The sequence below is a fragment of the Erinaceus europaeus genome, chromosome 7 (genome assembly GCF_950295315.1).
Source record: "Erinaceus europaeus chromosome 7, mEriEur2.1, whole genome shotgun sequence".
In the NCBI taxonomy this organism is placed as follows: Eukaryota; Metazoa; Chordata; class Mammalia; order Eulipotyphla; family Erinaceidae; genus Erinaceus; species Erinaceus europaeus.
Window position 1 is genome coordinate 123,357,371 of NC_080168.1, and position 21,292 is coordinate 123,378,662.

A 21,292-nucleotide genomic window follows, 5' to 3' on the forward strand; every position below is an offset into this window, starting at 1 on the left:
GGAAAACAGATGATACCGTTTTTGCAGTGCTAGCGATTAGTCGCCATTTTTTACAGTAATCAGATATCAGAGACATGTCTTTCATGAGTGTTTCCTCGAGGATTCTTAACTCAAGCAGTGTGTCTAAAGAGGGTGAATAACAACTCTGACTCTTGTTCATGGCTGGTTAACGACTCTGATTCTTTTTCATGGCTGGTTATTACTGGTAAACAACTTTTGTGCCATCATGACTATGTCTCACCTCTGTGTACAGTCATTTTTGTTGTAGAGCCAGATGTTGTAGTGCGCGGGCCACAGAGAAGAGAGAGCGAGGGTCCAGAGCGAATAGGAAACACAAATCTTTATTTGTGCTGGCACCTCAGAGTTGGGTGTTAGAGAAGCAGGTTGGACCACGTGGAGGTAGAGAAAATGGCCGCCTTATGCAGTAACCTTTCCTGCGTCTGAACACCAGAGTGGAGCACCGGCAAGAGAGTGAGGTGCGGAAAACGAAGGGTTTTTATAGGAGCAGCTTCCGCGAGAATGGGAAGGGGGAGGAGTAACCATAGCACTCCGGGATAGGATGATAACTCTCGTGAGAATGGGAGGGGGGAGGAGTGACCAGAGCACTCCAGATATCGCGGGGATATAGACAATGTCCTGAGGGCACAACATGGCTGAACAGGCACTCCGAGAATGTCCCAACTCTCTCGGGAACTAGCAGTAGCCTGAGGGGACAACATGGCAGATGTGACTGCACTGGCACAATTTCCCAGCACATTTTTATCATCTTTTTTTGATACACAATGCAGTTTTGCCTTAAATATTATAATAATTTGAGCATGTTCACATTTGCTGATTCCATCATAGTGTGATCACCAGGGGTTGGGTTTGTGTAGTATTCAAAGAGAAACATGTCTCTTTGTGACCAACTTGCTCGAAGGCATTTTGCTGGCAGGAAGCAGCTGCGAAGGGATAAAAGTCCACATGTGATCTACTCAGGTTTGAAAGCAAAAACAAAGAAATACCTATCAAGGAGTAGTAGTTGGTTTTCAGATAGGGACTAGGACTCAAAATGACCCTGGTGATTTTTTCCATGAAGGGCCACAGTCAAACAATGGATAATGGAAAACAGCATTTGGTTCTTGGAAATGACTGTTTTCTCTCGTCAAGCGGCTATATGACAAGGTTCTATTCCTTGGGTATCATTGAAGAGTGAGGTTGAAATGTGAAGACAAAACCAGACCTATAAATGAATCCCTCTGATGGTGAAGGAAGAGACAGAGACAGTCTGGGATGCCTAAAAGATGAGAAGTGTCATAGGTAGCTAGCACCTGAGATGTGTTTTCACTGTTTCTCTAGCTGGCCATTTTCTTTACTTTTTGTTTGTTTTTTTCTTGTATTTTTTTAGTAGGGCAAATAAATTGAGAAAAGAAGGGGAAAATAGAGAGGGAGAGAGAAAGAGAGATACCTACAGACTTGCCTCACCACTTCTGTAGCACCCCAGCATGGAGGGAACCAGGCTCAAACCTGGATCCTTGGGCATGGTAGAATGTACCCTGAATTCAGAGTGGCACTGTCCAACTTCTCTTTATTTTATTTATTTATTTATTTATTTATTTATTTATTTATTTACCTCCAGGGTTACGGTGGTGCTCAGTGCCTGCATTATTAATCCATTGCTCCTGGCTACCATTTTTACCCTTTTATTGCCCTTGTTGTTATTATTATTGTTGTTACTGTTGTCACTGCTGTTGGATAGGACGGAGAGAAATTGAGAGAGGAGGGGGAGAGAAAGATAGACAGACACCTGCAGACCTGCTTCACCACTTGTGAAGTGACCATCCTACAGGTGGGGAGCCAGAGGCTCACACCGGGATCCTTACACCAGTCCACTGGACACAAATCCTACTTGGTGAGCTATATCTCTCTAGTTCTATCCACGGTATTTTCATTGAAGACTAATGATCAAATATTCTTGGGTTGAACAGAGGTTGCTTCCATGGTCCTGTTCAAAACTGGCTGAAGAACAAAGAAAGCATAATTGCATTACAGTTGATTCTAGTAGGATTTGCAGCTCCGCTGGGCCTAGAAAGCCAGGGATAAATATCAATAGAAATCATCCGTCAGGGCCCACACACTTCACTGAGCACACACCTTACTGTGCCAGGACCCTGGTTCTAGTTAGTCCCCAGTCCCCACTTGCAGGGGAGAGAAGTTTCATAAGAGGTAAAACAGGTCTGAAGGTGTCTCTTTTGTTCTCCCTCTCTACCTCATCCTTCCCTCTAAAATTCAGTCTTGAGTTATCTCATTAGGAGTATAAACATGGTGCTTGGTCATTTCTGAAACTACTACAATGTCTCTCGTGAACACAGTTATTTGTGGGATTGGTGTAATTCAAGGAGTTTGTAATATTTTTATCTAAACTCTGCTGTAAAAAATAGATTCTGGAGGAAGACAGCTTTGTCGTAAAGAATCAGATTTTTAGAACTTTCTCTAGTTAGGGGCCGGGTGGTAGCATAGCAGGTTAAGCTCACATGATGCAAAGCTCAAGGACCTGTGTAAGGATCCCAGTTCAAGCCCTCAGCTCCACCACCTGCAGGGGAGTCACTTCACAGGCGTGAAGCAGGTCTGTAGGTGTCTGTCTTTCTGTCCTCCTCTCCTCTCTCCATTTCTCTTTGTCCTATCCAACAACAACAACAACAGCTATGACAACAATATCAACTACAACAAGGGCAACCAAATGGGAAAAAAGCCTCCAGGAGCAGTGGATTAGTAGAGCAGGCACTGAGTCCCAGTGATAACCCTGGAGACAATAAATAAATAAGTAAATAGAAATTTCTCTAGTCTTGGTAACTTTATGTATTGGTATTCACTGTCATCACTGAGCAAATTGTCCACGGGCACTTATTTTTTTCTTTTTAAATATATTGTAGGTCAGGGTGGTGGTGCACCTGGCTGAGTGCATGTGTTGCAGTGTGCAAGGACCAGGCTTCAAGCCCCCAGTCCCCACCTGCAGGGGGAAAGCTTTGCAAGTGGTGAAGTAATGCTGCAGGTATCTCTCTGTCTCTCTCCCTCTCTACCACTCCTGCCCCTCTAGATTTCTGACTGCTTCTACCTCATAAGTAAATAAAGATTTAAAAATTTAAAAAATAAATAAAAATCCATTGTTGTAGTACTCTTCTGGCTACGTGTAGGCATCAGGAATCTACATGTTGTTTGCTTTATTCAGGGATTTACAGTACACATATTAAGGCCTTTACTCTGCTTTTGCTCTAAACACTTTTCATATTTTGTTATATACCCTAACTCCTAAGTAAATTAAAAAATTAAAGTGCATTTGGGAATAATGTAATATTTCATTATATATATCTATACCTATTTTTTCTTCATTTGTTTTTTCTTATACACAAGTATGGAGATAGGAACTACCAGCTACTGATATTAGCGATATTATTTTGTTCATCTTAAAAAATAGGAGTATTAGTAATTGAGGTATATCTCTGCTTGCTGCAGGGGTAGCTCTAGTTTCTGGGAACTGTAGGATTAATTAAAATGCAGTTGCTGTACAGAGATTTCATAGTGTTGCATGTAGGATCTAATGTCAGCAAACAGATTAGAGGTAGAGCAGAGAAAAATACTGATTAATTCTAAAGCTTATGTTTCAGATTTTTTTATATGTCTATAACTTTTCATGTTTTGAGTTAGTTCTTTCTGATAAAAGATGTCTGGGAGTCCGGCGGTAGCACAGCAGGTTAAGCGCACGTGGCGTAAAGCGCAAGGACCTGCTTAAGGATCCACACCTGCAGGGAAGTCGCTTCACAGGCAGTGAAGCAGGTCTGCAGGTGTCTGTCTTTCTCTCCCCCTCTCTGTCTTCCCCTCCTCTTTCCATTTCTCTTGTGTCCTATCTAGCAAGAACATCAATAACAATAATAGCTACAACAACAATAAAAAAAACAAGGGCAACAAAAGGGACAATAAATAAATAAAAAGAAAAAAGATGTCTTATTAGTTAGTAGCACTGATATTTGTTGTATGCTTTACATTGGGTTGTTCTAGCTCTCCCCCGCCAAGAAAATTGAATCAGTCCAGTTAGTTTCGCTGGCCCGCTTGGCCCCACCCCTGGGAAACCCGAGAGAGTTGGAGGGTTGCAGAGTTAGAGAGAGTGCTTGGTGCCGCCGCGGGGGAAAGAGGCAACAGAGTTCTGTTTGGTGATTAGTTTGGTTTAGTTTATGAATCGTTGTTCCTGAATAAAGAAATACAGCTTCCCTGCCCAGCCGTATGTCTCTGGTCATCTCTGTTACCCGCCCGTGAAGTTAGCCTGGCCAGCTGGAGCCTCCGAATTTTAACAACAGATATTCACAAGAAAAAGTGTATTCTTTGCAGGCAATTATTTCCTTGAATTCCTTTGGCCGTTGGCTTTTCTTATTCCACACTTCTTAAAAGAAATTGTTAAAAATTATCATCCAGCCTGACTTGTGAGAATCGGTAAATTCATGTGGCAAGTTCCTGCCATAGTTACTGTCCATCATTTCCTCTTGTCAGTAACTTTCATAAGTGTGTACAGCATGCTTTGTTGAAGGAAGCATTCATTAGCTTTACTTCCTTTTTCATTCTAGTTTTACTTTGCTACCCAGATAGAAAAAAAAAAAGAAAGACAGTTTGGGATATTTCCTACGTACCACATAGACATAGTATAGAAAAGACACTAATTTGTCTACCTACTAAAAATGGTTTTAAGCAAAAAAAAAAGTTGTGTTGGAAAGGTATAACTAATCCAGCTCACTTTCAATTTCTTTCTTTCCTTCTTTGAGCACACCTAAGCTAGTCCTTCTCAGGTGAACAGGGTTCTTTGTTCCTACCTTCTATGCAAGAAACAGGACAGTGAGATCTATGAGTATTCGTGGAATTGATCCAATGCATATAGTTGTATGATTTCCTTGCCTAGAGAAATGTATTGGGTGGGGAGCTGGTTGGAGTCATGTTAAATAAAATAAGCCAAAGAAAATTTGAATCTCAGATGACCTCACTTAGAGGTGGGACTTCTGAAATAAAGAAAGGCAAAATAAGTGTGATTCTAGATTTGTGAACTGAGAGGCAAAACATATGAACAAAAATCACGGCATTGAATTTCTTTTTTAAAATATTTTATTTATTTTATTTTTTAGAGAAATACAGAGAGAGAGACAAAGAGACAGAGAAACACCAGAACACTGCTCAGCTCTGGTTTATGGTGGTGCTGGTGTGCAGGGGACTGAAACTAAAATTTAGGAGCCTCAGGCATGAGAGTCTATTTGCATAACCATTATGCTGTCTTCCCCGCCCACCATTGAATTTCTTTATATATTTTAGATGTAAAGATGAGAGAAAGCATTGATCGGTTTTAAAAGTCCATAACTCCATAATAAAAATAAATTTAGTTTAAAATGTGATGACTCTAATAAAATATTTCATTAAAAAAAAAGAAAAGAAAGTGTGAAACTTTAATTAGCTGCAATCTATTGCAGCAGACCTGGGGACTCTATAAAGTTGGGAGCAGGAAGGTGGTGAAAGGGTTGGTGGTGAGTGTTGCAAAACTTTTTCTCCACATCCTCATCAGCACGTGGGATTTTCAGTCTTGTTGACACGGGCCAGTCTCCTAGCCCTGAGGTAGGCTAGTAGTATGGTTTTAATTTGCATTTAGCATATTATAAGTAGGGATTTTTTTTTCATATGTTTGTGTATATATATATATATATATATATATATACACATTAAGAAACGTATTCAGATATTTTGCACAATTTCTATAGGTTTTTTTTTTTTTGCTGAGCTGCAAACTTTCTTTATATATATTCAGTATTTATCTCTTGTCAAATGTGTGATGTGCAAATATCTTCTTTCAACCATTGGGTTACATTTCTAACCTTGTTGAATTTCCTTTTGATGCATGTAAACCTTTCTTTTTTTTTAAGATTTTAAAAATATTTATTTATTTATTTCCATTTTTTATTGTTTTTTTATTGTTGATGTCATCGTTGTTGGATAGGCCAGAGAGAAATGGAGAGAGGAGGGGAAGACAGAGAGGAGGAAAGAAAGACAGACACCTGCAGACCTGCTTCACCGCCTGTGAAGCGACTCCCCTGCAGGTGGGGAGCCGGGGGCTGAAATGGAGATCCTGCTTCACCACTTGCAAAATAATTCCCCTGCAAGTGGGGAGCCAGGACTTGAATCTGGATCCTTACTCTAGTCCTTGCACTTTGTGCTGTGTGCGCTTAACCCGCTGTGCTACCGCCTGACTCCCAGGAGCAGTGAATTTGTAGTGCTGATACCAAGCCCCAACAATAAATCTGCAAACAAACAAACAAAAAAAAAGGAGCCAAAATCTTAAGATTTTTGTGAGAATTTTGTAGGTTATTGGGGTTAGGAAGAGAGCAGAAGGTGTTGTGGTACACAGAATTTGGGTCTTGGGTTGGCGTATAATTCATACCTCAATGGTTTTATAATCTGGTAAACCATTGTTAAATAACTAAGAAAGAAAGAAAGAAAGAAAGAAAGAAAGAAAGAAAGAAAGAAAGAAAGAAAATGGTTTGAGGACCCAATATCCTCTAGCAGAGGAAAATGGCAAGTTGGCAGAGGTTGTAGCTAGCTGGCACCTCTCGTGGGGAGTTTGCAGACTGTACACACAGAAATCATCACTTTCCCCAATAAAACCCCACTTAATAAAAACATATGGGTAATTGATAGGAAGCCAACGTTATACTTAGGTCCAAGCGACAATTTAATATTCCAAATTTGGACTTCTATTCATATATTTTTTTATATCTAGCATATTTTGTTCTAACTTCAAAATGTGGATCATGATATGTCATCTGAAAACCAACACACATTTAGGTAAAAAGAAATATATATATTTTAAATGTGAGTTCATACTCTAAACAAGGATATAGTCTTTTTAATACATCTGCAAAGCAGCAGCATAAAATTCTTTCCTTTTAATTTTTTAATCGCCTTTACTTGTTGGATAGTGCCACTCAGAAATCAAGTGGGGCAGGAGTGTGAGAGAAAGAGACAGAGAGACATCTGCAACCCTGCTTTACCACTTGCAAAGTTTTCCCCCTGCAGGTGGGGATCTGGGGCTCAAACCTGGGTCCTTGTGCATGATAACATGTGCACTCAACCAGGTGTGCCACCACCCGGCCCCTACAAAAGCATAAAAATCCGATAGCTTAGCATATGCACCTTGTGACAGAGACTGTTATTTGCCTGTTCCCACTATCAGTCTCCTCTCTGGACTACCAACTGTCAAGAATGAAATTGAGATTTCTCATTATCCATTCAGCATTATGGTGCCATTTGATGGACCCTGTGTTGAGCAGTAGGCTGGAATTGTAATGTTATCTGAAGCGCTCAGGGAATTTGTTTAAAATGGACCTAGCCTGTGTCTTTTCCTGTCTGTCCACTTCTCTCATCTTTGTTGCTGCCGATGTGTCTTTTGTAAGTGGATGTCTACTTTGGTCTAGGAGGACATGGGTCATACCTTCATTTGAATGACACATGAAGGAGGGAAACAGCCTGCTTTAGTTCATATCTGATTCTTTCATAAGAAATACTTCAGCCTATTATACATCCCAATTTCTGTGATTTCTGTTATCCACAGCCGAGCTGACTTTGTGATAATCAGTTATGAAGTAAAGCAGAGATATCTTTTGAAGACTGAGAAAAAATGAAATAAATTTTGAGTGAAGAGTACAAAGTAGATATGATTCGAGATTATGTGGCCAGTATGATGAAGTAAACAGAGTAGACCATAAATTTCAAAATAAAGTCTTCTATGCTTGTGGGGGTGGAGAGTATGTAGAAGACAAGTTCAAAGTTGAGAAGTCAGACTGAAACATATAAATATTTGAGAGAGAGGATTGCAGGGTTTTGCACAGGGAAGGTCTCATTATTTTTAGGAAGATAAATATGGAGCCAGTGAGTTCACGGAAAGTGAGATTAGGTAGAAGTGGGATGGACAGGGTGTGGCTGTAATACTCTAAATATACTACACGCCACTAGCTGATATGCCTTGGAAAGTAACTTTCTTTCTAACTATCTACAGACTTATTAAAACACATCTATTGGGAGTCGGGAAGTAGCGCAGCAGGTTAAGCGCAGGTGGTGCAAAGCGCAAAGACCTGCATAAAGATCCCGGTTCAAGCCCCGGGCTCCCCACCTGCAGGGGAGTTGCTTCAGAGGCGGTGAATCAGCTCTGCAGGTGTCTGTCTTTCTCTCCCCCTCTCTGCCTTTCCCTCCTCTCTCCATTTCTCTCTGTCCTATCCAACAACAAGGACATTAATAACAACAACAGTAATAACTATAACAATAAAACACAAGGGCAACAAAAGGGAATAAATAAATAAATATTAAAAAATTAAAAAAAATAAAACCCATCTATTGGTGGCCAGGAGGTAGTGCAGTGGGTTAAGCACATGTGGTACAAAGCACAAGGACCAGCATAAGGATCCGGGTTAGAGCCCCTGACTCCCCACCCGCAGGGGAGTCGCTTCACAGGCAGTGAAGCCCATCTGCAGGTGTCTGTACTTCTCTCCCCCTCTCTGTCTTCTCCTCCTCTCTCCATTTCTCTCTGTCTTATCCAACAACAACGATGTCAGTAACAGCGATAATAATAACGACAACAATGATAAAACAACCAGGGCAACAAAAGGGGAAAAAAATGGCCTCCAGGAGCAGTGGCTTTGTGGTGCAGGCACCATTTAACTGCCCCATTTAAAATGTATATCTATTCAACCAGATCTATAACCTTGAGAGAACATTCATTATTGCCAGTGGAAGGAGTTGGGGCATAGAACATGGAAGTGATGTAGAATTACACTCCTGTAATCCTACGATCTTGTAAATTACTATTAAACCACTTAAAATATAAAAACAAATAAATAGAAAAAAGGGTCTAACTTGTCAGTGAGAGTGATGTGGAAAGTGATTATGGAGAGATGAGAAATTTACCCATGTGTTAACAGCTGTACTGTAAACCATTAAACCTCCAACAATTAAAAAAAAAAGGATGGATCTCAAAGTATAACCCCTGAATCAATTCTATCATCATAATCTGGCAATCTTTTTTTATTTATATAATTTTATTTAGAAAATGTATATATTGCCAAGACCATGGGATGAGAGGAGTACATTTCCACGCAATTCCCACCACCAGAACTGATACCCTATCCTCTCCCCTGATAGCTCTCCTATTCTTTATCCCTTTGGAAGTATGGACCCAGGATCATTATGAGGTGGAGAAGGTGGAAGGTCTGGCTTCTGTAATTGCTTCACTACTGAACATAGGCATTGGCCCATGTTCTCTTTCCCTAGTGGGTCAGAGGTCTGGGGAGGTAAGGCTCCAGGACATATTGGTGGGGTCGTCTACCTAGTGAATCCTGATTGGCATCATGGTAGCATCTGGAACCTGGTGGCTGAGAAAGAGTTCAGAGAGAAAGCAGAACAAATTGTTAACTAATCATGAACCTAAAGGCAAGAGTATTGCAGATGAATATTTGAGGGTCTCCATTTTGGAGAAAGCTTGCAGGTCTATTTTAGGTATATGCCAAGGGGCCCATGAATTTATTAGTTTTTTTTAAATATCTTTATTTATTTATTGTATAGAGACAGCCAGAAATCAAGAGGGAATGGAGGGAATAGAGAGAGTGAGAAACAGAGAGACACCTACAGTGCTGCTTTTCCACTTGTGAAGCTTTCCCCCTGCAGGTGGAGACTGGGGTCTCAAACCTGGGTCCTTGCACATTGTAGCATGTGTGCTCAACCACGTGCTCCACCACCTAGCCCCAACTTTACTAGTTTTTGCCTGAGCCTGACATCTTTTATGAAGGTGGACCAGGTTATTGTCTGGGGAGGTGGTGCCAGAGTTGGAGAAAGGGGTAGAAAGCTGGATCAGAAAAGAGAGTAGCTCCCAAATCTGGGGTAAGTGTAGAAAGTCTTAAAAGTGCTAATCTTCTGGCTATTTCTCATGTGTGGAAATCAGTAGTGTGTGTGTGTGTGTGTGTGTGTGTGTGTGTGTGTGTGTGTGTGTGTGTGTTCAAGTTTTAGCAAGTTCTCCAGGGATTGTGAGGAGAGCGTTATTTGTGATACATTGATGGCAAGGATTAAGGTAAGCAGGAATATACAGGAAAGATGTGATATAATATCAAAGAGTGTCTACAGAACACTCTCGCTCACAAGTTAAATTCATTGTGTCTGATCCAGTTTTTGAGAGCCAGAGTAAGAAATGACATGGATCAGGTTATTAAGACACTTCAAGAGCCTCCTCTCATGAATTTCCCAGTATCTAGTGGTAGTTTAGAAATATCTGCATCCTTTTTTTTTTTTTTTTTTTTTTTTTTTGTTGCTGGGGCTCAGTGCCTTCACTGCTTCTGGTGGCCATTTTGTTTCTTTTTTTTTGTTTTGTTATTGATAGGATAGAGAGAAATTGAGAGAGGAAGAGGTAAGAGAGAGAGAGGGAGAGAGAATAGACCTGAAGCATTGTTTCACTGTTCAGGAAGCATCCCTGCTGCAGGTAGGGAGCCAGGCCTCGAGCCCAGATCCTTGTGTGGGTACTTGTATGGTTCTTGTGCTTAGTACTACTACATGCCTTAAATGGGTGCAACACCACCCAGCCGTGAGTTCTATGATAGTCATAATACATTTGTAATATCTGAGGCCAGATTTTTATTTTTAAGTTGTAGAAATGAGATAGTCATGGAGAATGTCTTAACTGAAATATAGAGTATACCATATATATATATATATATATGTATATATATATATATACTTGTATACATGTATATACTTGTATATACTTGTATATATACTTGTATATACTTATATATATACTTGTATATATATATATACAGTATATATATATATACAAGTATATAGTATATATATATACAAGTATATATATATACTTGTATATACTTGTATACATATATATATATATATATATATATATATATATATATATATATACTTTACCTTTTGTTGCCCTTGTTGTTTCATTGTTGTTGTTGTTGATATCATCATTGTTAGGACAGAGAGAAATGGAGAGAGGAGGGGAAGACAAAGAGGGGGAGAGAAAGATAGACACCTGCAGACCTGCTTCACCGACTGTGAAGAGACCCCCATGCAGGTGGGGAGCCGGGGCCTTGAAAAGGGATCCTTATGCTGGTCTTTGCGCTTTGCACCATGTGCACTTAACCCACTGCACTACCACCCAACTCCCACATGCTTATATTTTATGAGAATATCTTACAAAGAAACAATGCACTGAGCTAGAAAGATAGTATAATGATTACGCAAAGAAACATTTAGACCTGAGGTACTAAAGATCCCTGGCTCAATGGCCAGCACCACCATAAGCCAGAATAACTGAGACGTGCCCTGGTCAAACAAACCAACCAAGCGTATTATCAGCACATTTTTAAAATATTTATTTATGCCCTTTTGTCACCCTTATAGTTATTGTTGTTATTGATGCCGTTGTTGCTGGATAGGACAGAGAGAAATGGAGAGAGGAGGAGAAGGCAGAGAGGGGGAGAGAAAGATAGACACCTGCAGACCTGCTTCACCGCCTGTGAAGAGACTCCCCTGCAGGTGGGGAGCTGGGGGCTCAAACCGGGATCTTTATGCCTGGTCCTTGCACTTTGCACCACTTGCGCTTAAGCGGCTGCGCTACCGCCCAACTCCCTATCAACACATTTTTAAAGAAATTCAAAGGACACAAATAGGAGAATCAGTTGAACTTTCTATAATGGGCTAAAGAATCTTAGCAATAGGAATCCCACTGGTGCATTTTCCCATATTTGAGAATATTATTGTCACTTTGCATCTAGAAATTAGAGAAATTAAACAGGCTCAAGACTGTCTGACATTAGTTATAAGGAAATTGTCAAAAAAAAAAAAACCTATTTGAACTCTGATTTAAAATGATTTTCTTTACAATTCTTCAAGATCTACATCCATACTTAAAGAGCCAGTCAAAGCTTGTCTCGACTCTGCACTGTCTTGATGCACCACTTGAGAGCTGTACCTAATAACAGTTATTTTAGGGAACATTTTTTTTTCTAACTGCTCATGCTGCTAAATTACTATGGAAATAATTTAATTCAAGAAGTAGTTGCACTTAGAGAAAGCAGAGTGCCTGGCTGGCATTTATTCAAAAGCCTGCCAAGTTGCTGCTTCCTTCAGGATCCATTGTAATCTCAGGCTTCTTGCATATTTTAATGGATACTGGAAGTAAAAGAAATATAGGTTTATTTGATAAGTGCCTGCTTGGAACTTTCAAATGAGGAGAATAAGAAAAAGTCTTAATTTTCATGTTCTCATCAACTTTTGTTGTTGTTGTTTGTTTGTTTGTTTTAAATGCAGAGAACGAGATTGCCTACATGGCTGGCTTTTTGCATTACAGAACAGAGCCTTTATTGTTTTTTGGAATATTAGCTTCCCTTACGCATAAGGAGTTTTCACATTGAATTAAAATAGAACTTCAATAGGATTTCATTGACTTGTTTAACATGGGAGTTTGTATTTCCAGATAATTGTACTCTCATTTTGAGAGTTCCCCAAATCTTATTTTGAAAGGATCAAGCATTCTGAGAAGGATCTTTTGTCTTGAGTATCTGAATAAGCCTCCTTCAAGATATCTTGGACCATATTCCTATATTCCTTTTGTTGTTGTTGTTCTAGTACTTAAAAAAAAATCAAGGACAGAAACACATTCCCATCCATTAACTTACTAAATTATGGAGGGGAAAAAAAATCAGATGATTATGTTCTGGCTCAAATTTGTAAGTCATGTGCTCACTGAAAGGAAGTCACCTTGTTGAAGGACAATTTTCAGTCATTCTGCTTCCTTCTATTACTTTGAAGCCCAGACAAAGGCCTTAATTATGTCTATATGGTTTCAGTATTGAGACAGGAGAGTTGAGAACAGAACAGATAATTTTTTTTTTTTTCTGAGTGATATTATCTACCAGCCCTAGTTGCTAAGAGACAGTTTACTTAAGTTCCCAAATAAAGTCTGGGTCACTTATAATCATGACAACTAGTATCTATTTAAAAGGAAAACATGAATCAGATGCATAAAGCAAAAAGCTTTCAGTTGATCATGAATAATTTACAACATTAATTTTTTAAAGCTTTTATCTGATCACTCTTCCCATATTGTTACCTAGTAATCTCTAGCCTTTACACAGTTCTTCCTTAATGCCAGATCATATGATAAGGACTTACTGTAGAAAAAGCTTACTTGAGCTATAAAATAAATTTATGGTGTCTTTATTATTATCATTGCTATTTTATAGGTTAATTTTTGTCTAAAAAAAATCACAGTTGCTACCTTGAAAGATCTTGATTCAAATAAAGGCAATTCATTTCCAGAATTCAAATTCTATCACCCCATTATATTGATTAGCCTTATAAAGATATTCATCATTTTATAGAACTTTTAAGACTAACAGTTAAGCCAACAGTTTCATATTTAAAAAAAAAAACTCTGCATAACCTTTTTAAAAAATATTATTAGATAGAGACAGATAATTTGAGAGGGGGAGGGAGGCAGAGAGGAAAACTGAGGGATATCTATAGACCTGATAGACCACTTGTGAAGTTTTCCTCCTGCAGGTGGGGACCAAGAGTTTGAACCTGGGTCCTTGTGCACTGTAATGTGAGCACTTAACCAGATGTGTCACCACCTGACCCCATGTATAAGTCTTTAGTTACTGGGAAAAACAATAACACACAATTATTTAGAACTGAATTATAATGAGACAGACATAAAGGTGGCTCACCATTAGACCACCCATTTTATTGTGTGCACTGGCTCAGGTTCAAGTCTTTGGTCACCACACAGGAGAGTGTGCAGAGGGAAGCTTCATGAGCTGTCTCTCCTTCTCTCTCTCTGTGTCTCTTTCTCGTGAAACTTCTCTACCTCATATGAAATGAACCTATAAAACCCTTAGATAAAGTAATCAAGGTGATGATACTCAGAGAGAAACACAGCATTTTAATCATTTTCCTTTAATAAATGTAGCATGTGCAGGAGCCCAGGGTTCAAGCCCCTGATCCCCACCTGCAGGAGGGGAAAGCTTCACAAGTGGTGAAGTTAGTCTGCAGGTGTCTCTCTGTTTCTCTTCACCTCTAGCGCCCCTGTTTTCTCAATTTCTCTCCGTTCTATCAAAGAAAAAAGGAAAGAGAAAGGAAAGGACAGGACAGGACAGGACAGGACAGGACAGGACAGGAAAGGAAAGGAAAGGAAAGGAAAGGAAAGGAAAGGAAAGGAAAGGAAAGGAAAGGAAAGGAAAGGAAAGGAAAAACCACTGGGAGCAGTGGATTCACTATGCAGGCTCCAATCCCTAGTGTTAATCGTGTTGGCAAAAAAAAAAAAAAAAAAATCAAAAGGAAAGACCTGCATTTCAACATAAGTAACTGGATGGATTAAGTAAAAATACTAGCACAATGAAGAATAGTGACCAGGAATATGAATTAGAATTAGACATTAACTTTCTAAAGCATTATGAGGTAGATGAATAAATTTAAAAACCCCATTTCTATGAAAGGAACAGGAAATATCTATGATGATCTCAAGAAAAGCAGAATGTCTCAACATCCATGATTGGAGACTAAACAGTTGATTGATGTCTCACCATCAATGATTGGAGACTAAACCATTGATGTCTCACCATCAATGATTGGAGACTAAACAGTTCAGCCCTCCCACCCTCTCCCTCCTTCCTTGTCTCTATCTTAAGATGCACAATGATGGATTTAATTTGGGGGTGAGAGTGGCAACAACTGTCCTGTAAACCATTAGCCTCCAAATAAAAATTAAATAATAGGGGAGTCAGGGGTGGTAGCGCAGCAGGTTCAGCGCACGTGGCGCAAAGCACAAGGACCTTGGTAAGGATCTTGGTTCAAGCCATTGGCTCCCCACCTGCAGGGGAGTCGCTTCACAGGCGGTGAAGCAGGTCTGCAGGTGTCTTTCTCTCCCCGTCTCTGTCTTCCCCTTCTCTCTCCATTTCTCTCAGTCCTATCCAACAAAGAAGAGATGAATACCAACAATAACTACAACAATAAAAAAATCAAGGTCAACAAAAGGGAAAATAAATAAATATTAATATATATAAAGTAAATAATAATAATAAAACAGTAAAATAAATCTGTACCCAGTTGATTAGCCTTGTTCAGAATAGCTATAAAATATACATCAGCAGGTATAATTCCCATACCCTATGACTACTCAGATTAACTTCTAGAGAACTTGGCTGAGTGGAAAAAGACAATCCCCCAAAAGGACATGTTCTTTGATTACATAATCTTACTGAGTTGACAAACACAGCTATAGAGAAGAGATTAGTGGCTGCTGGGGATTAAGATAGAGAGGGGTAAGAAGGAGCTAGGTGTGGCTTCTTCTAGTGTTTGCCCTTCTTCCATAGCCAGTCAACAGCGTCAGGTTGAGCCTGATGTAAAGTTTCGAGACCTCCTTTGAATCTGGAGAGGTGGCAGTCATTGACTATGTGGGTCATAGTCTGTCTGTAGCCGCAGGGGCAGTTCGGGTGGTCTCTGGCTCCCCAGCGATGGAACACAGCGGCGCACCGGCCATGGCCTGTTCGATAGCGATTGAGGAGGGCCCAATCATAACGTGCTAGGTCAAAGCCGGGTTGACGCTTGCAGGGGTGTGTGATGAGGTGTTGGCTATAAAATAGTAATGCAGGTGTTATCTAGCAAGGGACAGGCAAAATACATAAAGTTTTTTTTTTTTGCCCCCAGGGTTATTGCTGGGGCTAGGTGCCTGCACTACAATTCCACTGCTCCTGGAGGCTATTTTTTCACCCTTTGTTGCCCTTGTTGTTCATCAGTGCTATAATTACTATTATGGTTGTCATTGTTGTTGGATAGGACAGAGAGAAATTGAGAGAGGAGCGAAAGACAGAGAGGGGGAGAGAATGACAGACACCTGCAGACCTGCTTCACTGCCTGTGAAGCAACTCCCATGCAGATGGAGAGCCGGGGGCTTGAACCAAGATGCTTACCACAGTCCTTGTGCTTTGCGCCACATGTGCTTACCTGCTGTGCTACCGCCTAGCCCCCTATAAAGATATTTTTATGAAGTTTAACTTATAAGAGTTTAACTTATACTCATAAGTTTAACTTATAAGAGTTCTAAATGATTTTGAGAATATTTACAAATGATATTTAATTATTTTTGAGGTCAGTTTGAATCAAGGGAACTGACTTACAAACATTAAAATAGAAATGTGAAATAAGAATGCCAATAAATATTTTACAGAATTGTAAATTTTATATATTTTTTAAATATTTAATTTACTTATTGTTGGATAGAGACAGCCAGAAACTGGGAGGGAAGGGGAAGATAGATGGATAGAGAAAGAAACAGACAGACAGACAGACATGAAGCTTTCCCCTGCAGGTGGAGAGCAGAGTCTTGAACCTGGGTCCCTTAGCACTGAATGTCAGCCATTGACCGGTGCGCCACTGCCTGTGGTCCCCCAAATTATAATTTTTTAAGGAGACTAGATGTTCAGATCAGCTATGAGACTATATACTAATAGAAACAGCATATCACTTAGGCTATTTCTGTGTAACTATCTCTATAGCTGAATGGATGTTTGTTAAAGCCATTGTATCTTCTTACTGAGTATACAAGTAAGCCCATTTCCCAGTACACACCCCATTGTTAGATGTGATCTCCTTTCTGAGTAATATTTAATGGCATGAGTCAGATTATTATGTTATTGCCAGGCCAACCTCATAAAAATGTTATGTGTGATTTCTAATTCTCTATGTTTGTGATTTTTTAAAAATATTTATTCTCTTTTGTTGCCCCTGCTGTTTATTACTGTTGTTGTTGTTGTTGTATAGGAGAGAGAGAAATGGAGAGAGGAAGGGAAGACAGAGAGGAGGAGAGAAAGATAGACGCCTGCAGACCTGCTTCACCGCTTGTACAGGGATCCATGGGTAGGGAGCCGGGGATCCTTATGCTGGTCCTTGCAGTTTGTGCCACCTGCACTTAACCAGCTGCACTACAGCCTGACTCCCTCTTTGTGATTTTAAACATGGTTTTCCCAGTGAGCAGCTGCTTCCTCGGGGACGTTATTAGAGATGCAAATTCTGGGGCTGCAGAGACAGCATAATGATTCTGCAAAAGACTTTCTTTTTTTTTAATTTATTTATTATAAAATAGCAACACTGAGAAGACCATAGGATAAGAGGAATACAATTCCCACTACCAGAGCTCTGTATCCCATCCCCTCCCCTGATAGCTTTCCTGTTCTTTATCCTTCTGGGAGTATGGACCCAGGGTCATTATGAGGTGCAGAAGGTGGAAGGTTCTGGCTTCTGTAATTGCTTCCCCGCTGAACATGGGTATTGGCAGGTTGATCCATACTCCCAGCCTGCCTCTCTCTTTCCCTAGTGGGGCAGGGCTCTGGGGAAGCAGGGTTACAGGACACACTGGTGGGGTTGTCTGTCCAGGGAAGTCCAGTTGATATCATGGTAGCATTTGGAACGTGGTGGCCAAAAAAGAGTTAACATACAAAGCCAAATAAATAGTTGACTAATGATGAACCTAAAGGCTGGAATAGTGCACATGAAGATTTGGGGTCTCCGTTTTGGAAATAGCTAGTAGGTCTATTGTAGGTATATTCCAAAAGGCCCAAGATTTTACTTCTTTTTACCTGAGCCTGACATATGATATGCAGACGGACCCAAGTTATTGTCTAGGGAGTGATGTCATGGCTGGAAAAGGGGCTAGAAAGTGGGATCAGGGAAGAGAATAGCTCCCAAATATGGGACAAGTGTTCATGCCTGAGGCTCTGAGGTCCCAGGTTCAATGCACAGCACCACCATAAACCAGAGCTGGGCAGTGCTCTGCTCTTTCTTTCTCTGTGTACCTTTCTGTCTAAATTTCTTTCATTAAAAATAAATGAATAAAATAAATGAATAAAATAAAATAAAATAAAAAATAAATGAATAAAATTTCTTTCAATAAAAATAAATGAATAAAAAAGGAGGAAAACTCCTTTTTTTATAAATCTGTGTAGAAGAGTCTCTTTTTCTCCATGTTGACTCATAAAATATTTATAAATTCCTTAAGACTGTCTGTACAGTGTAATTTTTACTGAATTGCTAGGCCAATTTTCATATCAATGAAGATGTGTAATACTTGGAAACAACACAATGATAAAGAAATTCTTGTTCCGGGAGCAGGTGGTGGCACACTCAGTTAAGTGAACACCTTGCAGTGCCCAAGGGCCCAGGTTCAAGCCCCTCATCTCCTCTCTTCTTTAACTTTTGCTGCCGCTTATTTTGGAAAAAAATTCAGGCATATTTCATTGATTAATTATCTGGACCTATGTATATTATAGAAAATGAACTGTATTTCCCACAAACCACTTGCAAATCCTAGTACCAAGTATTGTCAGGTCCATGTACATCTTTATATTGTCTCTTAAATATTTAAATTAAACTATACTTTTTTTCCCCCTCCAGGGTTATCTCTGGTGCTTGGTGCCTGCATTACAAAATCCACTGCTCCTGTGGCCATTTTTTCACATCTTTCTTTCTTTCTTTCTTTCTTTCTTTCTTTCTTTCTTTCTTTCTTTCTCTCCTCTCTCTCTCTCTCTCTCTCTTTCCTTCTTTTTCTTTTCTTTATTTGTTGATAGTACAAAGAGAAATTGAGAGGGGAAGGGATGATAGAGATCAAGAAAGTCACCTGCAGACCTGCTGTCACTTCTTGTGAAGAGACCCCCCCCATAGGTGGGGAGCCCAGGTGGGGCTAGAACCCGGATCCTTGAGTGGGTTCCTGTGCTTTGTACTATGTGCACTTAACCCAGTTCAGCCTAATCAACCCCTATAGTTTATCTCTTGATCTCAAAAAAAGATACTTTTTTTCAAAAGGTTTTTTTTTTATTTTTCTTTCTTTATTTATTCCCTTTTGTTGCCTTGTTATTTTTTATTGTCGTAGTCATTATTGTTGTTGTTGGATAGGACAGAGAGAAATGAAGAGAGAACGGGAGACAGAAAGGGGGAGAGAAAGACAGACACCTGCAAACCTGTTTCACTGCCTGTGAAGCGACACCCCTACAGGTGGGGAGCCGGGGGCTTGAACAGAGATCCTTATGCTGGTCCTTGAGCTTTGTGTCACCTGCGCTTAACCCACTGTGCTCCGCCTGACTCCCTTCCAAAAGGTTTTTATATGTCATTATGTCAAACAGTTCTATACTAGGCTACTTATTATGGGTCATTAAGTGTTATGTTTGGCTCAGTAACTGCTCTTCTCCTGCAGTTTTTGGAAGTGTGTCATTCATATGGTTAGCGGCCATTTCGCACAATCTAGTGGATTCGTTTCATTTTCCATGACGATTTACTAGTGACTTTTAATCAATGACTAGGAAATATGCAATATTATTATGTTCTGTGTGTAGAGAGACACTACATCTCACTTAAAAGTAATTATCATTAATTTTCCTTTCAAAGCAAAAGGTGAAAGGTCATTTCCATAGAGTTGAGAACATTTAAAATAAAAATGAACAATTGAATTATATTGAACAAAGCTCTGCTGAATGTTCTTTGTAAGGTGTACTGTTTGGTTCGGTTGCTAGGAAATCATTCTTGAGAAGCAACAAATTAAAATTAAGCTTGTTAATCCAAGGAGCTCTAATATGCTTTGCTATGATTTATATAATTACATTAATTAAAGCCACATTTGAGTAGCTCTTATTGCTCCAAATACTCAATACAGTTTTATTTTTAAATCTACTGAAACATCTCTGTTATTCACAACTGAGAACAAATATTTTAATAATGGGATTCAGACCTACTATGTGCTTCATTAGTTTTAAAGATAAAATTAGAGCAAGAATTCTAAGACAGTCTCATGACTAGTTCTGGAAAGAAAAGAATCACCTATATTTATTAAGATTTTGCTTGAGATAAAGGTACTCCTGGGAAATGCTTGAAAAGAAACTCTAAATGATTTTTTTCAGTTATCTGTTAGCAAGGTGGTTTTTGAGTTTGAGACAAAATCATGTTCAATAGAAACACCTTTCTCGGAACCAGGTGGTAGCGCAGCAGGTTAAGCACAGGTGGCGCAAAGCGCAAGGACCCGCAGAAGGATCCCAGTTCAAGCCCCTGGCTCCCTACCTGTAGGGAAATCGCTTCACAAGCGGTGAAGCAGGTCTGCAGGTGTCTGTCTTTCTTTCCTCCTCTTTGTCTTCCGCTCCTCTCTCCATTTCTCTCTGTCCTGTCCAACAACGACGGCATCAATAACAACAACGATGACAACAATAATAACATCAATAACAACAACAATAATAACTACAATAACAATAAAAAACAAGAGCAACAAAAGGGAACATAAAGAAATAAATATAATTAAAAAATATAAACACCTCTCTCAGGGACACTACAGATTGTGTTTCTTTGACCACGGGCTTACATATATTTCCTCAGATGGATGTAATTGCTTACTTTGGATTAATCCCTAGGAGAGGAATCATTGGGGTTATAGAGTAAGTCAACATCTGAGAAGTGTGCTGAGAAGTCTCCAGGCAGTTTTCCATAGGGGTTGGACCAATTTGCATTTCCACCTTATAAGCTAAATTTCTGATGTAATCTAGATGACCAACACCAGATGAGTAGCTAAGACCCTTGTGGTAGATATATATATACAGACAATGGGATACTACTTAGCTGTGAAAAATGATGAAGTCATCTCCTTTGCCTCATCTTGGATCATCTTAAGTGAGATCATCTAAAATGAGAAGGATAAATATTGGATGACCTCACACATCGAATTTAAGAAACAAAGCAAAAACGGGAAAACACAACGTGAATCTTAGACTGCATGTTGCAAAGTCTTTCCCAAAGACACTGGGAAAGAAGGGGAGCAGACAGGAGCTGTGATTGGCTTCCAAATGCATGATGGTGAAAGTTGAGGGGGAGAGTGTTTTGCAGATAGCTGTCACGTGGAGAGGTTGTACACATTTGTTGACAGTTGTACTGCAACCCATCAACCACTTCTCCACAAGAAAGAAAATCCACATGCTATACAAGAAGAGAAGCACCTCCCTGCTTTTGAAATTATTATTTATGTTTCATAATGAATTTCCTCTGAATATTGAATTTGTGTGAATGAGTTTCTTCAAAGACATAGTTTTTGTTGTTACTCATATTCAAGCTGTTTTGTGCATCTTAGAAAATATCACGGGAGGGGGGGATGCATACATATTGCAATAAAGAAGGACCTGGGTTTAAACCCCTGGCC